Source organism: Orbicella faveolata, unplaced genomic scaffold (assembly GCF_042242905.1).
Source record: "Orbicella faveolata isolate gen_17 unplaced genomic scaffold, um_ofav_v1 contig_40, whole genome shotgun sequence".
Lineage (NCBI taxonomy): Eukaryota > Metazoa > Cnidaria > Anthozoa > Scleractinia > Merulinidae > Orbicella > Orbicella faveolata.
The window spans coordinates 149,308-161,818 of NW_028301570.1; the positions used below are offsets into that span (position 1 = coordinate 149,308).

Below are 12,511 nucleotides of genomic sequence, written 5' to 3' on the forward strand. Positions count from 1 at the left end.
AAAATCTTCTAATATGCTGTCAACTTGCTGGAAAAATAATTCCAAAAAAAAAAGACAACATTTTGAAAACAGAGGGATCAATGATGTGGAGGCGTATGGAAATCTTCTCTGAAGAGTCCAGTCCCAAAATGGCTCCAAAAGTCTACAACACGGCGTATTCCCAGGTGGTCACCCAGCCAGGTACTGACGCCGCCCAACAGGACTTGACTTCGGTGATCGGACGAGAACCGGTACGTTCCCTGTGGTGTGGTCGTAGACGAAAGAAACAACTCAAACCTTGCCCAATTGCTTGGACTCTCTTTTAAGTCTCTTAGAAGGAAGGCCTTTAATTGCTGTTGTCATGAATTTCCAATTACGTCTCGGCTACTTAACCCAGAGATTCCAAAGCCAGCTAAGACTTCAAATCACAAAAGGGCGATTCTCCAATGGTCAGTCATCAAAGCCACATTCAAGAGATTGCCTCCAGTGTGCTGCTCAGTGTTGCAGTGCTGTAATCAAACAAGAAAATCTTCTAATATGCTGTCAACTTGCTGCAAAAATAATTCCAAAAAAAAAAGACAACATTTTGAAAACAGAGGGATCAATGATGTGGAGGCGTATGGAAATCTTCTCTGAAGAGTCCAGTCCCAAAATGGCTCCAAAAGTCTACAACACGGCGTATTCCCAGGTGGTCACCCAGCCAGGTACTGACGCCGCCCAACAGGACTTGACTTCGGTCATCGGACGAGAACCGGTACGTTCCCTGTGGTGTGGTCGTAGACGAAAGAAACAACTCAAACCTTGCCCAATTGCTTGGACTCTCTTTTAAGTCTCTTAGAAGGAAGGCCTTTAATTGCTGTTGTCATGAATTTCCAATTACGTCTCGGCTACTTAACCCAGAGATTCCAAAGCCAGCTAAGACTTCAAATCACAAAAGGGCGATTCTCCAATGGTCAGTCATCAAAGCCACATTCAAGAGATTGCCTCCAGTGTGCTGCTCAGTGTTGCAGTGCTGTAATCAAACAAGAAAATCTTCTAATATGCTGTCAACTTGCTGGAAAAATAATTCCAAAAAAAAAAGACAACATTTTGAAAACAGAGGGATCAATGATGTGGAGGCGTATGGAAATCTTCTCTGAAGAGTCCAGTCCCAAAATGGCTCCAAAAGTCTACAACACGGCGTATTCCCAGGTGGTCACCCAGCCAGGTACTGACGCCGCCCAACAGGACTTGACTTCGGTCATCGGACGAGAACCGGTACGTTCCCTGTGGTGTGGTCGTAGACGAAAGAAACAACTCAAACCTTGCCCAATTGCTTGGACTCTCTTTTAAGTCTCTTAGAAGGAAGGCCTTTAATTGCTGTTGTCATGAATTTCCAATTACGTCTCGGCTACTTAACCCAGAGATTCCAAAGCCAGCTAAGACTTCAAATCACAAAAGGGCGATTCTCCAATGGTCAGTCATCAAAGCCACATTCAAGAGATTGCCTCCAGTGTGCTGCTCAGTGTTGCAGTGCTGTAATCAAACAAGAAAATCTTCTAATATGCTGTCAACTTGCTGCAAAAATAATTCCAAAAAAAAAAGACAACATTTTGAAAACAGAGGGATCAATGATGTGGAGGCGTATGGAAATCTTCTCTGAAGAGTCCAGTCCCAAAATGGCTCCAAAAGTCTACAACACGGCGTATTCCCAGGTGGTCACCCAGCCAGGTACTGACGCCGCCCAACAGGACTTGACTTCGGTGATCGGACGAGAACCGGTACGTTCCCTGTGGTGTGGTCGTAGACGAAAGAAACAACTCAAACCTTGCCCAATTGCTTGGACTCTCTTTTAAGTCTCTTAGAAGGAAGGCCTTTAATTGCTGTTGTCATGAATTTCCAATTACGTCTCGGCTACTTAACCCAGAGATTCCAAAGCCAGCTAAGACTTCAAATCACAAAAGGGCGATTCTCCAATGGTCAGTCATCAAAGCCACATTCAAGAGATTGCCTCCAGTGTGCTGCTCAGTGTTGCAGTGCTGTAATCAAACAAGAAAATCTTCTAATATGCTGTCAACTTGCTGCAAAAATAATTCCAAAAAAAAAAGACAACATTTTGAAAACAGAGGGATCAATGATGTGGAGGCGTATGGAAATCTTCTCTGAAGAGTCCAGTCCCAAAATGGCTCCAAAAGTCTACAACACGGCGTATTCCCAGGTGGTCACCCAGCCAGGTACTGACGCCGCCCAACAGGACTTGACTTCGGTCATCGGACGAGAACCGGTACGTTCCTTGTGGTGTGGTCGTAGACGAAAGAAACAACTCAAACCTTGCCCAATTGCTTGGACTCTCTTTTAAGTCTCTTAGAAGGAAGGCCTTTAATTGCTGTTGTCATGAATTTCCAATTACGTCTCGGCTACTTAACCCAGAGATTCCAAAGCCAGCTAAGACTTCAAATCACAAAAGGGCGATTCTCCAATGGTCAGTCATCAAAGCCACATTCAAGAGATTGCCTCCAGTGTGCTGCTCAGTGTTGCAGTGCTGTAATCAAACAAGAAAATCTTCTAATATGCTGTCAACTTGCTGGAAAAATAATTCCAAAAAAAAAAGACAACATTTTGAAAACAGAGGGATCAATGATGTGGAGGCGTATGGAAATCTTCTCTGAAGAGTCCAGTCCCAAAATGGCTCCAAAAGTCTACAACACGGCGTATTCCCAGGTGGTCACCCAGCCAGGTACTGACGCCGCCCAACAGGACTTGACTTCGGTCATCGGACGAGAACCGGTACGTTCCCTGTGGTGTGGTCGTAGACGAAAGAAACAACTCAAACCTTGCCCAATTGCTTGGACTCTCTTTTAAGTCTCTTAGAAGGAAGGCCTTTAATTGCTGTTGTCATGAATTTCCAATTACGTCTCGGCTACTTAACCCAGAGATTCCAAAGCCAGCTAAGACTTCAAATCACAAAAGGGCGATTCTCCAATGGTCAGTCATCAAAGCCACATTCAAGAGATTGCCTCCAGTGTGCTGCTCAGTGTTGCAGTGCTGTAATCAAACAAGAAAATCTTCTAATATGCTGTCAACTTGCTGCAAAAATAATTCCAAAAAAAAAAGACAACATTTTGAAAACAGAGGGATCAATGATGTGGAGGCGTATGGAAATCTTCTCTGAAGAGTCCAGTCCCAAAATGGCTCCAAAAGTCTACAACACGGCGTATTCCCAGGTGGTCACCCAGCCAGGTACTGACGCCGCCCAACAGGACTTGACTTCGGTCATCGGACGAGAACCGGTACGTTCCCTGTGGTGTGGTCGTAGACGAAAGAAACAACTCAAACCTTGCCCAATTGCTTGGACTCTCTTTTAAGTCTCTTAGAAGGAAGGCCTTTAATTGCTGTTGTCATGAATTTCCAATTACGTCTCGGCTACTTAACCCAGAGATTCCAAAGCCAGCTAAGACTTCAAATCACAAAAGGGCGATTCTCCAATGGTCAGTCATCAAAGCCACATTCAAGAGATTGCCTCCAGTGTGCTGCTCAGTGTTGCAGTGCTGTAATCAAACAAGAAAATCTTCTAATATGCTGTCAACTTGCTGGAAAAATAATTCCAAAAAAAAAAGACAACATTTTGAAAACAGAGGGATCAATGATGTGGAGGCGTATGGAAATCTTCTCTGAAGAGTCCAGTCCCAAAATGGCTCCAAAAGTCTACAACACGGCGTATTCCCAGGTGGTCACCCAGCCAGGTACTGACGCCGCCCAACAGGACTTGACTTCGGTCATCGGACGAGAACCGGTACGTTCCCTGTGGTGTGGTCGTAGACGAAAGAAACAACTCAAACCTTGCCCAATTGCTTGGACTCTCTTTTAAGTCTCTTAGAAGGAAGGCCTTTAATTGCTGTTGTCATGAATTTCCAATTACGTCTCGGCTACTTAACCCAGAGATTCCAAAGCCAGCTAAGACTTCAAATCACAAAAGGGCGATTCTCCAATGGTCAGTCATCAAAGCCACATTCAAGAGATTGCCTCCAGTGTGCTGCTCAGTGTTGCAGTGCTGTAATCAAACAAGAAAATCTTCTAATATGCTGTCAACTTGCTGCAAAAATAATTCCAAAAAAAAAAGACAACATTTTGAAAACAGAGGGATCAATGATGTGGAGGCGTATGGAAATCTTCTCTGAAGAGTCCAGTCCCAAAATGGCTCCAAAAGTCTACAACACGGCGTATTCCCAGGTGGTCACCCAGCCAGGTACTGACGCCGCCCAACAGGACTTGACTTCGGTCATCGGACGAGAACCGGTACGTTCCCTGTGGTGTGGTCGTAGACGAAAGAAACAACTCAAACCTTGCCCAATTGCTTGGACTCTCTTTTAAGTCTCTTAGAAGGAAGGCCTTTAATTGCTGTTGTCATGAATTTCCAATTACGTCTCGGCTACTTAACCCAGAGATTCCAAAGCCAGCTAAGACTTCAAATCACAAAAGGGCGATTCTCCAATGGTCAGTCATCAAAGCCACATTCAAGAGATTGCCTCCAGTGTGCTGCTCAGTGTTGCAGTGCTGTAATCAAACAAGAAAATCTTCTAATATGCTGTCAACTTGCTGGAAAAATAATTCCAAAAAAAAAAGACAACATTTTGAAAACAGAGGGATCAATGATGTGGAGGCGTATGGAAATCTTCTCTGAAGAGTCCAGTCCCAAAATGGCTCCAAAAGTCTACAACACGGCGTATTCCCAGGTGGTCACCCAGCCAGGTACTGACGCCGCCCAACAGGACTTGACTTCGGTCATCGGACGAGAACCGGTACGTTCCCTGTGGTGTGGTCGTAGACGAAAGAAACAACTCAAACCTTGCCCAATTGCTTGGACTCTCTTTTAAGTCTCTTAGAAGGAAGGCCTTTAATTGCTGTTGTCATGAATTTCCAATTACGTCTCGGCTACTTAACCCAGAGATTCCAAAGCCAGCTAAGACTTCAAATCACAAAAGGGCGATTCTCCAATGGTCAGTCATCAAAGCCACATTCAAGAGATTGCCTCCAGTGTGCTGCTCAGTGTTGCAGTGCTGTAATCAAACAAGAAAATCTTCTAATATGCTGTCAACTTGCTGCAAAAATAATTCCAAAAAAAAAAGACAACATTTTGAAAACAGAGGGATCAATGATGTGGAGGCGTATGGAAATCTTCTCTGAAGAGTCCAGTCCCAAAATGGCTCCAAAAGTCTACAACACGGCGTATTCCCAGGTGGTCACCCAGCCAGGTACTGACGCCGCCCAACAGGACTTGACTTCGGTCATCGGACGAGAACCGGTACGTTCCCTGTGGTGTGGTCGTAGACGAAAGAAACAACTCAAACCTTGCCCAATTGCTTGGACTCTCTTTTAAGTCTCTTAGAAGGAAGGCCTTTAATTGCTGTTGTCATGAATTTCCAATTACGTCTCGGCTACTTAACCCAGAGATTCCAAAGCCAGCTAAGACTTCAAATCACAAAAGGGCGATTCTCCAATGGTCAGTCATCAAAGCCACATTCAAGAGATTGCCTCCAGTGTGCTGCTCAGTGTTGCAGTGCTGTAATCAAACAAGAAAATCTTCTAATATGCTGTCAACTTGCTGGAAAAATAATTCCAAAAAAAAAAGACAACATTTTGAAAACAGAGGGATCAATGATGTGGAGGCGTATGGAAATCTTCTCTGAAGAGTCCAGTCCCAAAATGGCTCCAAAAGTCTACAACACGGCGTATTCCCAGGTGGTCACCCAGCCAGGTACTGACGCCGCCCAACAGGACTTGACTTCGGTCATCGGACGAGAACCGGTACGTTCCCTGTGGTGTGGTCGTAGACGAAAGAAACAACTCAAACCTTGCCCAATTGCTTGGACTCTCTTTTAAGTCTCTTAGAAGGAAGGCCTTTAATTGCTGTTGTCATGAATTTCCAATTACGTCTCGGCTACTTAACCCAGAGATTCCAAAGCCAGCTAAGACTTCAAATCACAAAAGGGCGATTCTCCAATGGTCAGTCATCAAAGCCACATTCAAGAGATTGCCTCCAGTGTGCTGCTCAGTGTTGCAGTGCTGTAATCAAACAAGAAAATCTTCTAATATGCTGTCAACTTGCTGCAAAAATAATTCCAAAAAAAAAAGACAACATTTTGAAAACAGAGGGATCAATGATGTGGAGGCGTATGGAAATCTTCTCTGAAGAGTCCAGTCCCAAAATGGCTCCAAAAGTCTACAACACGGCGTATTCCCAGGTGGTCACCCAGCCAGGTACTGACGCCGCCCAACAGGACTTGACTTCGGTCATCGGACGAGAACCGGTACGTTCCCTGTGGTGTGGTCGTAGACGAAAGAAACAACTCAAACCTTGCCCAATTGCTTGGACTCTCTTTTAAGTCTCTTAGAAGGAAGGCCTTTAATTGCTGTTGTCATGAATTTCCAATTACGTCTCGACTACTTAACCCAGAGATTCCAAAGCCAGCTAAGACTTCAAATCACAAAAGGGCGATTCTCCAATGGTCAGTCATCAAAGCCACATTCAAGAGATTGCCTCCAGTGTGCTGCTCAGTGTTGCAGTGCTGTAATCAAACAAGAAAATCTTCTAATATGCTGTCAACTTGCTGGAAAAATAATTCCAAAAAAAAAGACAACATTTTGAAAACAGAGGGATCAATGATGTGGAGGCGTATGGAAATCTTCTCTGAAGAGTCCAGTCCCAAAATGGCTCCAAAAGTCTACAACACGGCGTATTCCCAGGTGGTCACCCAGCCAGGTACTGACGCCGCCCAACAGGACTTGACTTCGGTGATCGGACGAGAACCGGTACGTTCCCTGTGGTGTGGTCGTAGACGAAAGAAACAACTCAAACCTTGCCCAATTGCTTGGACTCTCTTTTAAGTCTCTTAGAAGGAAGGCCTTTAATTGCTGTTGTCATGAATTTCCAATTACGTCTCGGCTACTTAACCCAGAGATTCCAAAGCCAGCTAAGACTTCAAATCACAAAAGGGCGATTCTCCAATGGTCAGTCATCAAAGCCACATTCAAGAGATTGCCTCCAGTGTGCTGCTCAGTGTTGCAGTGCTGTAATCAAACAAGAAAATCTTCTAATATGCTGTCAACTTGCTGCAAAAATAATTCCAAAAAAAAAAGACAACATTTTGAAAACAGAGGGATCAATGATGTGGAGGCGTATGGAAATCTTCTCTGAAGAGTCCAGTCCCAAAATGGCTCCAAAAGTCTACAACACGGCGTATTCCCAGGTGGTCACCCAGCCAGGTACTGACGCCGCCCAACAGGACTTGACTTCGGTCATCGGACGAGAACCGGTACGTTCCCTGTGGTGTGGTCGTAGACGAAAGAAACAACTCAAACCTTGCCCAATTGCTTGGACTCTCTTTTAAGTCTCTTAGAAGGAAGGCCTTTAATTGCTGTTGTCATGAATTTCCAATTACGTCTCGGCTACTTAACCCAGAGATTCCAAAGCCAGCTAAGACTTCAAATCACAAAAGGGCGATTCTCCAATGGTCAGTCATCAAAGCCACATTCAAGAGATTGCCTCCAGTGTGCTGCTCAGTGTTGCAGTGCTGTAATCAAACAAGAAAATCTTCTAATATGCTGTCAACTTGCTGCAAAAATAATTCCAAAAAAAAAAGACAACATTTTGAAAACAGAGGGATCAATGATGTGGAGGCGTATGGAAATCTTCTCTGAAGAGTCCAGTCCCAAAATGGCTCCAAAAGTCTACAACACGGCGTATTCCCAGGTGGTCACCCAGCCAGGTACTGACGCCGCCCAACAGGACTTGACTTCGGTCATCGGACGAGAACCGGTACGTTCCCTGTGGTGTGGTCGTAGACGAAAGAAACAACTCAAACCTTGCCCAATTGCTTGGACTCTCTTTTAAGTCTCTTAGAAGGAAGGCCTTTAATTGCTGTTGTCATGAATTTCCAATTACGTCTCGGCTACTTAACCCAGAGATTCCAAAGCCAGCTAAGACTTCAAATCACAAAAGGGCGATTCTCCAATGGTCAGTCATCAAAGCCACATTCAAGAGATTGCCTCCAGTGTGCTGCTCAGTGTTGCAGTGCTGTAATCAAACAAGAAAATCTTCTAATATGCTGTCAACTTGCTGGAAAAATAATTCCAAAAAAAAAAGACAACATTTTGAAAACAGAGGGATCAATGATGTGGAGGCGTATGGAAATCTTCTCTGAAGAGTCCAGTCCCAAAATGGCTCCAAAAGTCTACAACACGGCGTATTCCCAGGTGGTCACCCAGCCAGGTACTGACGCCGCCCAACAGGACTTGACTTCGGTCATCGGACGAGAACCGGTACGTTCCCTGTGGTGTGGTCGTAGACGAAAGAAACAACTCAAACCTTGCCCAATTGCTTGGACTCTCTTTTAAGTCTCTTAGAAGGAAGGCCTTTAATTGCTGTTGTCATGAATTTCCAATTACGTCTCGGCTACTTAACCCAGAGATTCCAAAGCCAGCTAAGACTTCAAATCACAAAAGGGCGATTCTCCAATGGTCAGTCATCAAAGCCACATTCAAGAGATTGCCTCCAGTGTGCTGCTCAGTGTTGCAGTGCTGTAATCAAACAAGAAAATCTTCTAATATGCTGTCAACTTGCTGGAAAAATAATTCCAAAAAAAAAAGACAACATTTTGAAAACAGAGGGATCAATGATGTGGAGGCGTATGGAAATCTTCTCTGAAGAGTCCAGTCCCAAAATGGCTCCAAAAGTCTACAACACGGCGTATTCCCAGGTGGTCACCCAGCCAGGTACTGACGCCGCCCAACAGGACTTGACTTCGGTCATCGGACGAGAACCGGTACGTTCCCTGTGGTGTGGTCGTAGACGAAAGAAACAACTCAAACCTTGCCCAATTGCTTGGACTCTCTTTTAAGTCTCTTAGAAGGAAGGCCTTTAATTGCTGTTGTCATGAATTTCCAATTACGTCTCGGCTACTTAACCCAGAGATTCCAAAGCCAGCTAAGACTTCAAATCACAAAAGGGCGATTCTCCAATGGTCAGTCATCAAAGCCACATTCAAGAGATTGCCTCCAGTGTGCTGCTCAGTGTTGCAGTGCTGTAATCAAACAAGAAAATCTTCTAATATGCTGTCAACTTGCTGCAAAAATAATTCCAAAAAAAAAAGACAACATTTTGAAAACAGAGGGATCAATGATGTGGAGGCGTATGGAAATCTTCTCTGAAGAGTCCAGTCCCAAAATGGCTCCAAAAGTCTACAAGACGGCGTATTCCCAGGTGGTCACCCAGCCAGGTACTGACGCCGCCCAACAGGACTTGACTTCGGTCATCGGACGAGAACCGGTACGTTCCCTGTGGTGTGGTCGTAGACGAAAGAAACAACTCAAACCTTGCCCAATTGCTTGGACTCTCTTTTAAGTCTCTTAGAAGGAAGGCCTTTAATTGCTGTTGTCATGAATTTCCAATTACGTCTCGGCTACTTAACCCAGAGATTCCAAAGCCAGCTAAGACTTCAAATCACAAAAGGGCGATTCTCCAATGGTCAGTCATCAAAGCCACATTCTAGAGATTGCCTCCAGTGTGCTGCTCAGTGTTGCAGTGCTGTAATCAAACAAGAAAATCTTCTAATATGCTGTCAACTTGCTGCAAAAATAATTCCAAAAAAAAAGACAACATTTTGAAAACAGAGGGATCAATGATGTGGAGGCGTATGGAAATCTTCTCTGAAGAGTCCAGTCCCAAAATGGCTCCAAAAGTCTACAACACGGCGTATTCCCAGGTGGTCACCCAGCCAGGTACTGACGCCGCCCAACAGGACTTGACTTCGGTCATCGGACGAGAACCGGTACGTTCCCTGTGGTGTGGTCGTAGACGAAAGAAACAACTCAAACCTTGCCCAATTGCTTGGACTCTCTTTTAAGTCTCTTAGAAGGAAGGCCTTTAATTGCTGTTGTCATGAATTTCCAATTACGTCTCGGCTACTTAACCCAGAGATTCCAAAGCCAGCTAAGACTTCAAATCACAAAAGGGCGATTCTCCAATGGTCAGTCATCAAAGCCACATTCAAGAGATTGCCTCCAGTGTGCTGCTCAGTGTTGCAGTGCTGTAATCAAACAAGAAAATCTTCTAATATGCTGTCAACTTGCTGCAAAAATAATTCCAAAAAAAAAAGACAACATTTTGAAAACAGAGGGATCAATGATGTGGAGGCGTATGGAAATCTTCTCTGAAGAGTCCAGTCCCAAAATGGCTCCAAAAGTCTACAACACGGCGTATTCCCAGGTGGTCACCCAGCCAGGTACTGACGCCGCCCAACAGGACTTGACTTCGGTCATCGGACGAGAACCGGTACGTTCCCTGTGGTGTGGTCGTAGACGAAAGAAACAACTCAAACCTTGCCCAATTGCTTGGACTCTCTTTTAAGTCTCTTAGAAGGAAGGCCTTTAATTGCTGTTGTCATGAATTTCCAATTACGTCTCGGCTACTTAACCCAGAGATTCCAAAGCCAGCTAAGACTTCAAATCACAAAAGGGCGATTCTCCAATGGTCAGTCATCAAAGCCACATTCAAGAGATTGCCTCCAGTGTGCTGCTCAGTGTTGCAGTGCTGTAATCAAACAAGAAAATCTTCTAATATGCTGTCAACTTGCTGCAAAAATAATTCCAAAAAAAAAAGACAACATTTTGAAAACAGAGGGATCAATGATGTGGAGGCGTATGGAAATCTTCTCTGAAGAGTCCAGTCCCAAAATGGCTCCAAAAGTCTACAACACGGCGTATTCCCAGGTGGTCACCCAGCCAGGTACTGACGCCGCCCAACAGGACTTGACTTCGGTCATCGGACGAGAACCGGTACGTTCCCTGTGGTGTGGTCGTAGACGAAAGAAACAACTCAAACCTTGCCCAATTGCTTGGACTCTCTTTTAAGTCTCTTAGAAGGAAGGCCTTTAATTGCTGTTGTCATGAATTTCCAATTACGTCTCGGCTACTTAACCCAGAGATTCCAAAGCCAGCTAAGACTTCAAATCACAAAAGGGCGATTCTCCAATGGTCAGTCATCAAAGCCACATTCAAGAGATTGCCTCCAGTGTGCTGCTCAGTGTTGCAGTGCTGTAATCAAACAAGAAAATCTTCTAATATGCTGTCAACTTGCTGGAAAAATAATTCCAAAAAAAAAAGACAACATTTTGAAAACAGAGGGATCAATGATGTGGAGGCGTATGGAAATCTTCTCTGAAGAGTCCAGTCCCAAAATGGCTCCAAAAGTCTACAACACGGCGTATTCCCAGGTGGTCACCCAGCCAGGTACTGACGCCGCCCAACAGGACTTGACTTCGGTCATCGGACGAGAACCGGTACGTTCCCTGTGGTGTGGTCGTAGACGAAAGAAACAACTCAAACCTTGCCCAATTGCTTGGACTCTCTTTTAAGTCTCTTAGAAGGAAGGCCTTTAATTGCTGTTGTCATGAATTTCCAATTACGTCTCGGCTACTTAACCCAGAGATTCCAAAGCCAGCTAAGACTTCAAATCACAAAAGGGCGATTCTCCAATGGTCAGTCATCAAAGCCACATTCAAGAGATTGCCTCCAGTGTGCTGCTCAGTGTTGCAGTGCTGTAATCAAACAAGAAAATCTTCTAATATGCTGTCAACTTGCTGCAAAAATAATTCCAAAAAAAAAAGACAACATTTTGAAAACAGAGGGATCAATGATGTGGAGGCGTATGGAAATCTTCTCTGAAGAGTCCAGTCCCAAAATGGCTCCAAAAGTCTACAACACGGCGTATTCCCAGGTGGTCACCCAGCCAGGTACTGACGCCGCCCAACAGGACTTGACTTCGGTCATCGGACGAGAACCGGTACGTTCCCTGTGGTGTGGTCGTAGACGAAAGAAACAACTCAAACCTTGCCCAATTGCTTGGACTCTCTTTTAAGTCTCTTAGAAGGAAGGCCTTTAATTGCTGTTGTCATGAATTTCCAATTACGTCTCGGCTACTTAACCCAGAGATTCCAAAGCCAGCTAAGACTTCAAATCACAAAAGGGCGATTCTCCAATGGTCAGTCATCAAAGCCACATTCAAGAGATTGCCTCCAGTGTGCTGCTCAGTGTTGCAGTGCTGTAATCAAACAAGAAAATCTTCTAATATGCTGTCAACTTGCTGCAAAAATAATTCCAAAAAAAAAAGACAACATTTTGAAAACAGAGGGATCAATGATGTGGAGGCGTATGGAAATCTTCTCTGAAGAGTCCAGTCCCAAAATGGCTCCAAAAGTCTACAACACGGCGTATTCCCAGGTGGTCACCCAGCCAGGTACTGACGCCGCCCAACAGGACTTGACTTCGGTCATCGGACGAGAACCGGTACGTTCCCTGTGGTGTGGTCGTAGACGAAAGAAACAACTCAAACCTTGCCCAATTGCTTGGACTCTCTTTTAAGTCTCTTAGAAGGAAGGCCTTTAATTGCTGTTGTCATGAATTTCCAATTACGTCTCGGCTACTTAACCCAGAGATTCCAAAGCCAGCTAAGACTTCAAATCACAAAAGGGCGATTCTCCAATGGTCAGTCATCAAA

At 44.7% G+C, this 12,511-nt stretch overlaps 3 non-coding genes and 22 pseudogenes across 3 annotated transcripts; all 25 read right to left on the reverse strand.

Annotated features, from left to right (window-relative positions):
* Positions 1-139: 139 nt before the first annotated feature.
* LOC149100226 (5S ribosomal RNA) lies at positions 140-258 on the reverse strand. The gene has a single exon (XR_016203301.1). It is a non-coding gene; the product is annotated as a 5S ribosomal RNA (ribosomal RNA).
* A 384-nt stretch (positions 259-642) lies between these two features.
* Positions 643-761, reverse strand: LOC149100227 (5S ribosomal RNA; annotated as a pseudogene).
* Positions 762-1,145: 384 nt separating this feature from the next.
* LOC149100228 (5S ribosomal RNA) lies at positions 1,146-1,264 on the reverse strand (annotated as a pseudogene).
* A 384-nt stretch (positions 1,265-1,648) lies between these two features.
* Positions 1,649-1,767, reverse strand: LOC149100229 (5S ribosomal RNA). Its single transcript, XR_016203302.1, has one exon. It is a non-coding gene; the product is annotated as a 5S ribosomal RNA (ribosomal RNA).
* Positions 1,768-2,151: 384 nt separating this feature from the next.
* LOC149100230 (5S ribosomal RNA) lies at positions 2,152-2,270 on the reverse strand (annotated as a pseudogene).
* A 384-nt stretch (positions 2,271-2,654) lies between these two features.
* LOC149100231 (5S ribosomal RNA) lies at positions 2,655-2,773 on the reverse strand (annotated as a pseudogene).
* A 384-nt stretch (positions 2,774-3,157) lies between these two features.
* On the reverse strand, positions 3,158-3,276 carry LOC149100232 (5S ribosomal RNA; annotated as a pseudogene).
* Positions 3,277-3,660: 384 nt separating this feature from the next.
* On the reverse strand, positions 3,661-3,779 carry LOC149100233 (5S ribosomal RNA; annotated as a pseudogene).
* Positions 3,780-4,163: 384 nt separating this feature from the next.
* On the reverse strand, positions 4,164-4,282 carry LOC149100234 (5S ribosomal RNA; annotated as a pseudogene).
* A 384-nt stretch (positions 4,283-4,666) lies between these two features.
* LOC149100235 (5S ribosomal RNA) lies at positions 4,667-4,785 on the reverse strand (annotated as a pseudogene).
* A 384-nt stretch (positions 4,786-5,169) lies between these two features.
* Positions 5,170-5,288, reverse strand: LOC149100236 (5S ribosomal RNA; annotated as a pseudogene).
* Positions 5,289-5,672: 384 nt separating this feature from the next.
* LOC149100237 (5S ribosomal RNA) lies at positions 5,673-5,791 on the reverse strand (annotated as a pseudogene).
* Positions 5,792-6,175: 384 nt separating this feature from the next.
* On the reverse strand, positions 6,176-6,294 carry LOC149100238 (5S ribosomal RNA; annotated as a pseudogene).
* Positions 6,295-6,677: 383 nt separating this feature from the next.
* On the reverse strand, positions 6,678-6,796 carry LOC149100239 (5S ribosomal RNA). The gene has a single exon (XR_016203303.1). It is a non-coding gene; the product is annotated as a 5S ribosomal RNA (ribosomal RNA).
* A 384-nt stretch (positions 6,797-7,180) lies between these two features.
* Positions 7,181-7,299, reverse strand: LOC149100240 (5S ribosomal RNA; annotated as a pseudogene).
* Positions 7,300-7,683: 384 nt separating this feature from the next.
* On the reverse strand, positions 7,684-7,802 carry LOC149100241 (5S ribosomal RNA; annotated as a pseudogene).
* Positions 7,803-8,186: 384 nt separating this feature from the next.
* On the reverse strand, positions 8,187-8,305 carry LOC149100242 (5S ribosomal RNA; annotated as a pseudogene).
* Positions 8,306-8,689: 384 nt separating this feature from the next.
* On the reverse strand, positions 8,690-8,808 carry LOC149100243 (5S ribosomal RNA; annotated as a pseudogene).
* A 384-nt stretch (positions 8,809-9,192) lies between these two features.
* On the reverse strand, positions 9,193-9,311 carry LOC149100244 (5S ribosomal RNA; annotated as a pseudogene).
* Positions 9,312-9,694: 383 nt separating this feature from the next.
* Positions 9,695-9,813, reverse strand: LOC149100245 (5S ribosomal RNA; annotated as a pseudogene).
* A 384-nt stretch (positions 9,814-10,197) lies between these two features.
* LOC149100246 (5S ribosomal RNA) lies at positions 10,198-10,316 on the reverse strand (annotated as a pseudogene).
* A 384-nt stretch (positions 10,317-10,700) lies between these two features.
* On the reverse strand, positions 10,701-10,819 carry LOC149100247 (5S ribosomal RNA; annotated as a pseudogene).
* Positions 10,820-11,203: 384 nt separating this feature from the next.
* Positions 11,204-11,322, reverse strand: LOC149100248 (5S ribosomal RNA; annotated as a pseudogene).
* A 384-nt stretch (positions 11,323-11,706) lies between these two features.
* On the reverse strand, positions 11,707-11,825 carry LOC149100249 (5S ribosomal RNA; annotated as a pseudogene).
* Positions 11,826-12,209: 384 nt separating this feature from the next.
* On the reverse strand, positions 12,210-12,328 carry LOC149100250 (5S ribosomal RNA; annotated as a pseudogene).
* Positions 12,329-12,511: the final 183 nt, after the last annotated feature.